Here is a 13,332-nt window from a genome sequence, read left to right as displayed (position 1 = left end):
AATAGAAACAAAGAAAACAATAGCAAAGATCAGTAAGACTAAAAGCTGGTTGTTTGAGAAGATAAAATTGATAAACCTTTAGCCAGACTCATCAAGAGGAAAAGGGAGAAGAGTCAAATCAATAAAATTAGAAATGAAAAAGAAGTTACAACTGACATGGCAGAAATACAGAGCACCATAAGAGACTACTACAAGCAACTCTATGCCAATAAAATGGACAAGCTGGAAGAAATGGACAAATTCTTAGCAATGCATAATCTTCCAAGACTGAACCAGGAAGAAGTAGAAAATATGAACAGACTAGTCACAAACACTGAAATTGTAACTATGATTAAAAATCTTCCAACAAACAAAAGTCCAGGACCAGATGGTTTCACAGGCAAATTTCATCAAACATTCAGAGAAGAGCTAACACCTATCATTCTCAAACTCATCCAGAAAATTGCAGAGAGTGGAACACTCCCAAACTCATTCTACGAGGCCGACATCACCCTGATACCAAAACCAGAAAAAAACTCACAAAAAAAGAACGTTACAGGCTTATATCACTGATGAACATAGATTCAAAACTCTTCAACAAAATACTAGCAAACTGAATCCAAAAACACATTAAAAGGATCATACACCATGATGATCAAGTGGGATTTATCCCAGGGATGCAAGGATTCTTCAGTATACGCAAATCAATCAATGTGATAAACCATATTAACAAACTGAAGAATAAAAAACATATGATCATCTCAACAGATGCAGAAAAAGCTTTCAACAAAATTCGACACCCATTTATGAGAAAAACTCTCCAGAAAGCAGGCATAGAGGGAAACTATCTCAACATAATAAAGTCCTTATATGACAAACCCATAGCAAACATTATTGTCAATGGTGAAATACTGAAAGCATATCCTCTAAGATCAGGAATAATACAAAGGTGTCCACTCTCGCCACTATTACTCAACATAGTTTTGGAAGTCCTAGTCATGGCAATCAGAGAACAAAAAGAAATAAAAGGAATCCAAATTGGAAAAGAAGAAGTAAAACTGTCACTGTTTGCAGGTGACATGATACTATACGTAGAAAATCCTAAAGATGCCACAGAAAACTATTAGAGGTAATCAATGAATTTAGTAAAGTTGCAGGATACAAAATTAATACACAGAAATCTCTTGCATTCCTATACACTAACAACAAAAGATCAGAAAGAGAAACTAAGGAAACACTCCCACTTACCATTACAACAAAAAAATAAAATACCTAGGAATAAACCTACCTAAGGAGGCAAAAGACCTGTATGCAGAAAACTGTGAGATACTGATGAAAGAAATCAATGATGACACAAACAGATGGAGAGATATATCCCTGGCCTATACTCTTTGAAAGATGTTTGATTTAGTAAACTCTATTTTTAAATTGGGGTATTTGACATGGACTTTCATATCTTCTTTGCTCTCTTCTGATAGAACATGAGCTCTACAGCTCACCTCAGTCACCATCAGTACCCATTTACATCACCACATACATTTATGTCATCTAATTAGTCCTGTTAGGCATTTGAGTTCACAGACTTTGTCTTTACATCCAGTATCACATGCAGGGATCTATCAGATTTTAATGACACTCATTTGCCGGATGAAGTCCAGAGAGTGGTGCAGAGGTGGAGAAGCCTAGAAGCTTGGAGGTAGGTCTCCAGGGAACTGAAGAAACAGAAAGGACTTGCCACTGCCCTTTTTAAATAAGGCATGAAAGATTAAAACAAACAAATATAAATGCAAAATATTCATTCATGAGAAGATGCTGTCTCCTGTCCTGAGGGCAAGGGATCATTTATAAGTGAAAAAGAAATCAATGGAAGAATCAGTGTTGCTGTAGATCTGGGTCATGTGGCCAAACAAGGAGCTTCCAAGGAATCCTCAAGCTTAGAGGTGTTCAGAGTTGAATAAATTAAACCACCTTCTAATAATCAGATTCCAGTGTCTTTCCTGTGAGTGCTATGCTATGTGGCTTCTTCACAATCCCAAAGAATCCCTAGCTAGAAGAGCTGAGACACCTGTCATTGAGTCCTAGTAGAGGATCAAGTTTTCTTGAAGAATGAGTTGTAGCTTTTAGTCTGAAATTCTTCTGTGCAATTGTAATACAGGCAAACATATGGTAGGAGATAAGTTAGAAGGTCAGGGACATTTCACTTTTTTCCAATACTGTTTCATGAAAGAATGAAATAATGCCATTTGCAGCAACATGGATGGACCTAGAGATTGTCATACTGAGTGAAGTAAGTCAGAGAAAGAGAAATATTGTATATTGCTTATATGAGGAATCTAAAAAGCAATGATACAAATGAACTTATTTACAAAACAGAAACAGACTCACAGACTTAGAGAATGAACTTAGAGTTACCAAGGGGAAGCGTGGGGGGAAGGGATAGTTAGGGAGTGTGGGATTGACATGTACACACCATTATATTTAAAATGGATAACCAACAGGGATCTACTGTATAATACAGGGAACTCTGCTCAATATTATGTAACAACCTAAATGGGAGAAGAATTTGGAAAAGAATAGATACATGTATAGGCATAACTGAATCACTTTGCTTTACTCCTGAAACTATCACAACATTGTTAATCAACTATATTCCAATATAAAATAAGAAGTAAAAAAAAAAAAAAAAGGGGGTTTCCCTGGTGGCGCAGTGGTTGACAGTCCGCCTGCCGATGCAGGGGATACGGGTTCGTGCCCCAGCCCGGGAAGATCCCACATGCCACGGAGTGGCTGGGCCCGTGAGCCATGGCCGCTGAGCCTGCGCATCCAGAGCCTGTGCTCCGCAACAGGAGAGGCCACAACAGTGAGAGGCCCGCATACCACACACACACACACAAAAAAAAGAAAAATATACCTTAAACGTGTTATACAAGTCAAAGCAAATTAGAAACTGGCAAAGACTTTCTATAAGACCTTTTAAACAATACCTTAACTTATTCCCACTTCCGATCATTTTACATTTAAATTATTTAGAAATGTTAAAATTATAAGAGGCTTAAATACATAGTTATGTTTCAAGGCGAAGGTAGGGGTAAATAGAAAAAGAAGCAAATATCCATGGGAAATAATAATTCATTTCTGTATGGGCCACTTTTAGGCTTAAGAAATTTAAGGGCAGTCTCCTTATATACGTTTTGAAAGTTCCCAGGCACGTATTTCAGGAAATCCAAACTACTGTAATCCTGATTTGAGTTGTCGCCCTTTCTTGAAGCAATACCAGGTGGGAGGGAATTGTGAATCACTTCAGGCCTTCCCTTCTCTCTAGGCTTCCCCACTGCCATGCATAAAGCCCCATCCCTAAGCAGGTTTCCAGAAGCACATCCCAAGCTGACAGATATCTTTGGTGCTTTATTAATCAGAGCTCTTCAGAGAAACAGAATCAATAGATTATACATGTACACAAATAAAATAAGGAACTAGTTCATGTGTTTAGGGAGGCTGAGAAGTAGCAAAATCTGCCAGCAGCAGGTTGGAGAATCTAGAGAGCTGGTGGTACAGTTCTTGTCCAAAAGTCAGCAGGCTCAAGATCAAAGAAGACCTGATGTTTCAGTTTGAGTCTGAAGACAGGAAAAGACCAGTGTAGCAGCTTAAGCAAACAGGCAGGAGTTCTCTCCTAGTTGTGGGAGGGTCAGCTTTTTTAATTCTACTCAGTCCTTTGACTGGTTGAATGACGGCCATCCACATCAGAGAGTGCGATCTGTTCTACTCAGTCTACCGACTCAAATGCTAATGTCATCCAAAATCACCCCCACAGACACACCAAAATATCTGGGCACCCTGTGGCCCAGAGAAGTTGACACATAAAATTAACCATCGCAGGTACCATCAGCTTTGATTCATTTCATGACTATTTCCAAGGTTTCAAGTGTAGCCAGGAAGCAAGAAAACAAGTCAAACATTTACCTGTCTGACTTCAGTTAGATCATAAGGGTGAGAGAAAAACTCTTCCAACCAAGTTCCATTAAAACTATGCATGTGCAGTGCTATAAATAAATACCTAGAGCGTATTCATACCAGATATACACTGAATAGACATAAATATGAACTCTGATAAAAGCACTGAATCATAGGGCTATAGGGTCCAGACCTGAAAGAGTCCTCAAAATTAACTGGATGAATACAATCATTCTTCACATAAATATAAAAAACACCAGAGACACATGGTACATAGACAGGAATACGGAAACACACAATCATGAATAAGGGATAGAACACATCTAGATATGCAGTGCAGTGATGTACAAACTTTTGCAGCAGCCTTCCTTTTAACCTGAAAAGTGTCAATTTTCATCAGATTACAAATTCTGATTTTCTTTCACTTTTGCTTCTAAACTTATCAGGGTGATTTTCTCCTGTGGTGAATCCAACCATATTCCATTCATAGTAGCTAGCCTCCTCTAAACCTCCTATATATGCATCCTTCCCATCCATTTGCAAATGTGCCTCAAAGGCCAAGCTGAAGCTTAGCACCTATGGAGGATCCCAATTCAATATTAGACAGCCACAGTGGCTAGGAAAGTCTGTGTACTGACCTAAAATTATTACTCTTCTCTGGGGTGTAGTAGATAACAGAGAAAATGCTACAAAGATAGGGTGTATACAACAACAAAAATCCTAAAGGAATTGATACCATAATTAACTGCAATAAATAATGCCTATATATATACACACAAAATAAAGCCATTGATGGTCAGTACTGCATCAGTACTGCAACCCTTTGGAATGAGTTCAAATAGTATCCACCCTATTAATTGGAGGCCCTCTTCTATCTCCAGAATATCGGTCACCTCTTCCAAGTGTTCCCAGACCCTTACAAACCTTCCAAGAAATCTGTATTCTTTCAGTCAGTCCCAGCCCACTTCCACGTCTCTACAGCTGCTTCTGAAAACTTTCTTTCCCCCAGAATTGTTCTTTATCTTAAAATTCAAATGCTAAAATTGTTTGCAGGTTATACTAGCTTAATTTAGTTAAACATATAAAAACAAAAGAACTCTTTAATTCTCAAATCATCATAAGCCCTGAAATAATGAATGTAATTGTGTTCTGGAGGCTCTATCTTACTGTGAAATCTAAAAATTTTCAGAAGAAGACATTAGGGGGAGTAAAGAGATTGTGTTACTTTCCAAGGGTCACTATCCAGAGTTACTAACCTGTGAGCCTTAGAGACATCACAAATGTTATCCTAGGGCTAACTTCAGTGTCTCCCTATAATAAAAATCAAGTAAAATGAATCAGAAATCAGAAAGAAAAATTTGTCCATTCCATTGTTTGTTTGTTGTTAAGACCCTTTAGTTTAAAAACTCAACCCTCAGCTTTCTGCTTTTGCTCCCTTGCTGTATATTAAATCCCACATTAAAGTGCATTGGCTACAGTAACATAAGGATAAGGTCACTAGTAATCAGCTGCTTTGATAGAGCTCTAAGGTGGAGATGTTCCAATATTCTTTCCAATAACATAAAACGATTCTAACAGTTAAAAATTGCAGCCATTAAAAGGAATGAAAGAGGTCTCGGGAGACCTTCAAGATGGTGGAGGACTAAGACGTGGAGATCACCTTCCTCCACACAAATATATCAGAAATACGTCTACATGTGGAAAAACTCCTACAGAACACCTACTGAATGCTGGCAGAAGACCTCAGACCTCCCAAAAGGCAAGAAATTCCCCATGTACCTGGGTAGAGCAAAAGAAAAAAGAAAAAACAGAGACAAAAGAATAGGGACCAGCTTCCCTGGTGGCACAGTGGTTGAGAGTCTGCCTGCCGATGCAGGGGACACAGATTCGTGCCCCTGTCTGGGAAGACCCCACATGCCGTGGAGTGGCTAGGCCCGTGAGCCATGGCTGCTGAGCCTGTGCATCCGGAGTCTGTGCTCCGCAACGGGAGAGGCCACAACAGTGAGAGGCCCGCGTACCGCAAAAAAAAAAAAAAAAAAATAGAGACGGGACCTGCACCAGTGGGAGGGAGCTGTGAAGGAGGAAAGGTTTCCACACACTAGATGCCCCTTCGCGGGCAGAGACTGCAGGTGGTGGGGGGGGGAAGCTTCGAAGCCAAGGAGGAGAGCGCAGCAATAGGGGTGCAGAGGGCAAAGCAGAGAGATTCCCACACAGAGGATCGGTGCCGACCAGCACTCACCAGCCTGAGAGGCTTGTCTGCTCACCTGCCGGGGCAGATGGGGGCTGGGAGCTGAGGTTCAGGCTTCGGAGGTCAGACCCCAGGGAGAGGACTGGGGTTGGCTGTTTGAACACAGCCTGAAGGGGACTAGTGTGCCACAGCTAGCCGGGAGGGTGTCCAGGAAAAAGTCTGGAACTGCCTAAGAGGCAAGAGACCATTGTTTTGAGGTGTGCAAGGAGAGGGGATTCAGAACACTGCCTAAACGAGCTGCAGCCATCAGCGCGGACACCAGAGACGGGCATGAGATGCTAAGGCTGCTGCTGCAGTCACCAAGAAGCCTGAGTGCAAGCACGGATTACTATCCACACCTCCCCTCCCGGGAGCCTGTGCAGCCTGCCATTGCGAGGGTCCCGAGATCCAGGGAAAAATTTCCCATGAGAAAACACATTGCACCTCAGGCTGGTGCAACATCACGCTGGACTGTGCCGCTACAGGCTTGCCCCGCATTCCGTACCCCTCCTGAGTGAGCCAGAGCCCCTTAATCGGCTGCTACTTCAACCCTGTCCTCTCTGTGCGAAGAACAGACGCCCCCAGGCGACCTACATGCAGAGGCAGGGCCAAATCCAAAGCTGAACCAAAGGAGCTGTGTGAACAAAGAAGAGAAAGGGAAATTTCTCCAAGCAGCCTCAGGAGCAGCGGATTAAATCTCCACAAGCAACCTGATGTGGCCTGCATCTCTGGAATACCTGAATAGACAACGAATCATCCCAAAATTGAGGTGGTGGACTTTGGGAGCAACTATAGACTTGGGGTTTGCTTTCTGCATCTAATTTGTTTCTGGTTTTATATTTATCTTAGTTTAGTATTTAGAGTATATTATCACTGGTAGATTTGTTTAGTGATTTTGCTGCTCTCTCCCTTTATTTTCTTTATATATATATATTTTTTTTCCTTTTTCCCTTTCTGTGAGTGTTATGTATACGCTTCTTTGTGTGATTTTGTCTGTGTAGCTTTGCTTTTACCATTTGTCTTAGGATTCTATCTCGGTTTCTTTTTATTACATTTTAATTTTTTTACTTTTTAATCTTTTTTTATTTTAAGAACTTTTATTTTATTTTATTTTATTCTTTCTTTCTTTCTTTCTTTCATTTTTCCTCCCTTTTCTTCTGAGCCATGTGGCTGACACGGTCGTGGTGCTCCGGCCAGGTGTCAGGCCAGTGCTTCTGAGGGGGAGAGCCAAGTTAGAACAGCAGTCGATCAGAGACCTCTCAGCTCCACATAACATCAAACAGCGAACCTCTCCCAGATATCTCCATCTCAATGTTAAGACCAAGCTCCACTCAATGACCAGCAAGCTACAGTACTGGACACCCTAAACCCAACAACTAGCAAGACAGGAACACAAGCCCACCCATTAGCAGAGAGGCTGCCTAAAATCATAAGTTCACAGAAACCCCAAAACACACCAACGGACAGACGTCCCCACCAAAAAGACAAGATACAGCCTCATCCACCAGAACACAGGCACTAGTCCCCTCCACCAGGAAGCCTACACAACCCACTGAACCAACCTTAGTGACTTGGGGCAGACACCAAAAACAACGGGAACTACAAACCTGCAGGCTGCGAAAAGGAAACCCCAAACACAATAAATTAAGAAAAATGAGAAGACAGAGAAACACACAGCAGATGAAGGAACAAGGTAAAAACCCACCAGACCAAACAAATGAAGAGGAAATAGTCAGTGTACCTGAAAAAGAATTCAGAGTAATGACAGTGCAGATGATCCAGAGTCTTGGAAATAGAATGGAGAAAATAAAAGAAACGTTTAACAAGGACCTAGAAGAACTAAAGAGCAAATAAAAAATGATGAACAACACAATAAATGAAATTAAACATTCTCTAGAAGGAATCAATAGCAGAATAACTGAGGCAGAAAAACGGATAAGTGATCTGGAAGATAAAATAGTGGAAATAACTACCCCAGAGCAGAATAAAGAATAAAGAATGAAAACAATTGAGGACAGTCTCAGAGAACTCTGGGACAACATTAAACGCACCAACACTCCAATTATACAGGTCCCAGAAGAAGAAGAGAAAAAGAAAAGGACTGAGAAAATATTTGAAGAGATTATAGCTGAAAACTTCCCTAATATGGGCAAGGAAATATTCAATCAAATCCAGGAAGTGCAGAGAGTCCCCATTCAGGATAAATCCAAGGAGAAACACGCCAAGACACATATCAATCAAACTATCAAAAATTAAATACAAAGAAAAAAATATTAAAAGCAGCAAGGGAAAACACAACAAATAACATACAAGGGAATCTCCATAAGGTTAACAGCTGATCTTTCAGCAGAAACTCTGCAAATTAGAGGGAGTGGCAAGACATATTTACAGTGATGAAAGGGATAAACCTACAGCCAAGATTACTCTACCCAGCAAGGATCTCATGCAGATTTGACAGATAAATTACAACCTTTACAGACAAGCAAAGACTAAGAGAATTCAGCACCACCAAACAAGCTTTACAACAAATGCTAAAGGAACTTCTCTAAGCAGGAAACACAAGAGAAGGAAAAGACATAAAATAACAACCCCAAAAAATTGAGAAAATGGTAATAGGAACATACCTATCAATAACTACTAATTAAATAAATGGATTAAATGCTACAACAAAAAAGACACAGACTGACTGAATGGATACAAAAACAAGACCTGTATATATGCTGTCTACAGGAGACACACTTCAGACCTAGGGACTCATACAGACTGAAAGTGAGGGGATGGAAAAAGATATGCCATGCAAATGGAAATTAAAAGAAACCTGGAGTAGCAATTCTCATATCAGACAAAATAGACTTTAAAATAAAGACTATTACAAAGGATAAGGAAGGACACTACATAATGATCAAAGGATCAATCCAAGGAGAAGATAAAACAATTGTAAATATTTATGCACCCAACATAGGAGAACCTCAATATATAAGGCAAATGTTAACAGCTATAAAAGGGGAAATCGACAGTAACACAATAATAGTAGGGGACTTTGGCACCCCACTTTCACCAATGGACAGATCATCCAAACTGAAAATAAATAAGGAAACACAAGCTTTAAATGATACATTAAACAAGATGGACTTACTTGATATTTATAGGATATTCCATCCAAAACAACAGAATACACTTTCTTACAAGTGTTCTTGGAATATTCTTCAGCATAGATCAGATCTTGGGTCACAAATCAAGCCTTGGTAAATTTAAGAAAATTGAAATCGTATCAAGTATATTTTCTGACCACAATGCTATGAGACTAAATATCAATTAAGGAAAAAATCTGTAAAAAATACAAAAACATGGAGGCTAAACAATACACTACTAAATAACCAAGAGATCACTGAAGAAATTAAAGAGAAAATCAAAAAATACCTAGAAACAAATGACAATGAAGACATGACGACCCAAAACGTATGGGATGCAGCAAAAGCAGTTCTAAGAGGGAAGTTTATAGCAATACAATGCTAGCTCAAGAAACAAGAAACATCTCAAATGAACAAACTAATCTTGCTCCTAAAGCAATTGGAGAAAGAAGAATAAAAAAACTCCAAAATTAGCAGAAGGAAAGAAATCATAAAGATCAGAGCAGAAATAAATGAAAAATAAATGATGGAAACAATAACAAAGATCAATAAAACTAAAAGCTGGTTCTTTGAGAAGACAAACAAAATTGATAAACCATTAACCAGACTCATCAAGAAAAAAAGGGAGAAGACTCAAATCAATAGAATTAGAAATGAAAAGGGAGAAGTAACAACTGACACTGCAGAAATACAAAGGATCATGATAGATTACTACAGGCAACTAAATGCCAATAAAACCAACAATCTGGAAGACTTGGACAAATTCTTAGAAAAGCACAACGTTCTGAGACTGAACCAGGAAAAATAGAAAATATAAACAGACCAATCACAAGCACTGAAATTGAGAGTGTGATTAAAAATCTCCCAAGAAACAAAAACCCAGGACCAGATGGCTTCACAGGCGAATTCTATCAAACATTTAGAGAAGAGCTAACACCTATCCTTCTCAAACTCTTCCAAAATATAGCAGAGGGAGGAACACTCCCAAACTCATTCTATGAGGCCACCATCACCCTGAAACCAAAACCAGACAAAGATGTCACAAAGAAAGAAAACTACAAGCCAATATCACTGATGAACATATATGCAAAAATCCTCAACAAAATACGAGCAAACAAAATCCAAGAGCACATTAAAAGAATCATACACCATAATCAAGTGGGGTTTATCCCACGAATGCAAGGATTCTTCAATATACACAAATCAATCAATGTGATAAACCACATTAAAAAATTGTAGGAGAAAAACCATACGATCACCTAGATTGATGCAGAAAAAGCTTTTGACAAAATTCAACACCCATTTATGATAAAAAAAAAAAACCCTCCAGGAAGTAGGCATAGAGGGAACTTACCTCAACATAATAAAGGCCATATATGACAAACCCACAGTGAACATCGTTCTCAATGGTGAAAAACTGAAACCTTTCCTCTAAGGTCAGGAACAAGACAAGGTTGTCCACTCTCACCATTATTATTCAACATGTTTTGGAAGTTTTAGCAACAGCAATCAGAGAAGAAACAGAGTTAAAAGGACTCCAAATCTTAAAAGAAGAAGTGAAGCTGTCACTGTTTGTAGATGACATGATACTATACATAGAGAACCCTAAAGATGCTACCAGGAAACTACTAGAGCTAATTGATGAATTTGGTAAAGTAACAGGATACAAAGTTAATGCAGAGAAATCTCTTGCATACCTGTACATTAATGATGAAAAATATGAAAGAGAAATAAAGGTAACACTTCCATTTACCATTGCAACAAAAGGAATAAAATACCTAGGAATAAACCTACCTAAGGAGACAAAAGACCTGTATGCAGAAAACTACAGAACACTGATGAAAGAAACTAAAGATGATACAAACAGATGGAGAGATATACCATGTTCTTGGATTGGAAGAATCAACACTGTGAAGATGACTATAGTAACCAAAGTAATCTACAGATTCAGTGCAATCCATATCAAGCTACCAAGGACATTTTTCACAGAACTGGAACAAAATATTTCACAATTTGTATGGAAACACAAAAGACCCTGAATAGCCAAAGTAATCTTGAGAAAGAACAATGGAGTTCGGGGTATCAGACTCCCAGACTTCAGACTATACTACAAAGTTACAGTAATCAAAACAGCATGGTACCATCACAAAAACAGAAATATAGATCAATGGAACAGGACAGAAAGCCCAGAGAAAAAGCCATGCACGTATGGTCACTGTATTTTTGATAAAGGAGGCAAGAATATACAGTGGATAAAAGACAGCACCTTCAGTAAGTGGTGCTGGGAAAACTGGATAGCTACAGGTAAAATAATGAAATTAGAACACTCACTAACACTATACACAAAAATAAACTCAAAATGGATTAAAGACCTAAATGTAAGGGCAGACACTATAAAACTCTTAAAGGAAAACATATGCAGAACACTCTCTGACATAAATCACAGCAAGATCCTTTTTGATCCACCTCCTAGAGAAATGAAGATAAAAATAAACAAATGGAACCTAATGAAACTTAAAAGCTTTTGCAGAACAAAGGAAATCATAAACAAGACGAAAAGACAACCCTCAGATTGGGAGAAAATATTTGCAGATGAAGCAACTGACAAAGGATTAATCATCAAAATTTACAACCAGCTTATGCAGGTCAATATCAAAAAAACGAACAACACAATCCAAATATGGGCCGAAGACCTAAACAGACATTTCTCCAAAGAAGATATACATATTGGCAACAAACACATGAAAGGATGCTCAACATCACTGATCATTAGAGAATTGAAAATCAAAACTACAATGCCGTATCACTTCACACCAGTCAGAATGGCCATCATCAAAAAATCTACAAACAGGGCTTCCCTGGTGGTGCAGTGGTTGAGAGTCCGCCTGCCAATGCAGGGGACACAGGTTCATGCCTTGGTCTGGGAAGATCCCACATGCTGCAGAGCGGCTGGGCCCATGAGCCATGGCCGCTGAGCCTGCGTGTCCGGAGTCTGTGTTCTGCAATCGGAGAGGCCACAACAGTGAGAGGCCCGTGTACCGCAAAAAAAAAAAAAAAAAAAAAAATCTATAAACAATAAATGCTGGAGAGGGTGTGGAGAAAAGGGAACCCTCTTGCACTGTCAGTGGTAATGTAAATTGATCCAACCACTAAGGAGAACAGTATGGAAGTTCCTTAAAATAGTAAAAATAGGGCTTCCCCAGTGGCACAGTTGTTGAGAGTCCATCTGCCAATGCAGGGGACACGGGTTCGTGCCCCAGTCCGGGAAGATGCCACATGCCATGGAGCGGCTGGGCCCGTGAGCCATGGCCGCTGAGCCTGCGCGTCCAGAGCCTGTGCTCTGCAACGGGAGAGGCCACAACAGTGAGAGGCCCAGGTACCGAAAAAAAAAAAAAAAAAAAGTAAAAATAGAACTACCATACGATCCGGCAATCCCACTACTGGGCATACACCCCGAGAGAACCATAATTCAAAGAGTCATGTGCCACAATGTTCACTGCTGCTCTATTTACAATAGCCAGGACATGGAAGCAACCTATGTGTCCATTGACAGATGAATGGATAAAGAAGACGTGGCACATATATACAATGGAATATTACTCAGCCATAAAAAGAAATGAAATTGAGTTATTTGTAGTGAGGTGGATGGGCCTAGAGTCTGTCATACAGAGTGATGTTAGTCAGAAAGAGAAAAACGAATACCGCATGCTAACACATATATATGGAATCTAAAAAAAAAAAAAAAGAACCTAGGGGCAGGACAGGAATAAAGACGCAGATGTAGAAAGTTGACTTAGGACATGGGGAGGGGGAAGGGTAAGCTGGGATGAAGAGAGAGAGTGGCATGGACATATATACACTACCAAATGTAAAATAGATAGCTAGTGGGAAGCAGTTGCATAGCACAGGGATATCAGCTTGGTGCTTTGTGACCACCTAGAGGGGTGGGATAGGGAGGGTGGGAGGGAGGGAGACGCAAGAGGGAGGAGATATGGGGATATATATATAGCTGATCCAGTTTGTTATAAAGCAAAATGTAACACA

Source organism: Mesoplodon bidens (genome assembly GCF_964165515.1).
Source record: "Mesoplodon bidens genome assembly, chromosome: 8".
NCBI lineage: Eukaryota > Metazoa > Chordata > Mammalia > Artiodactyla > Ziphiidae > Mesoplodon > Mesoplodon bidens.
Note: the sequence above shows the minus strand (reverse complement) of the source record.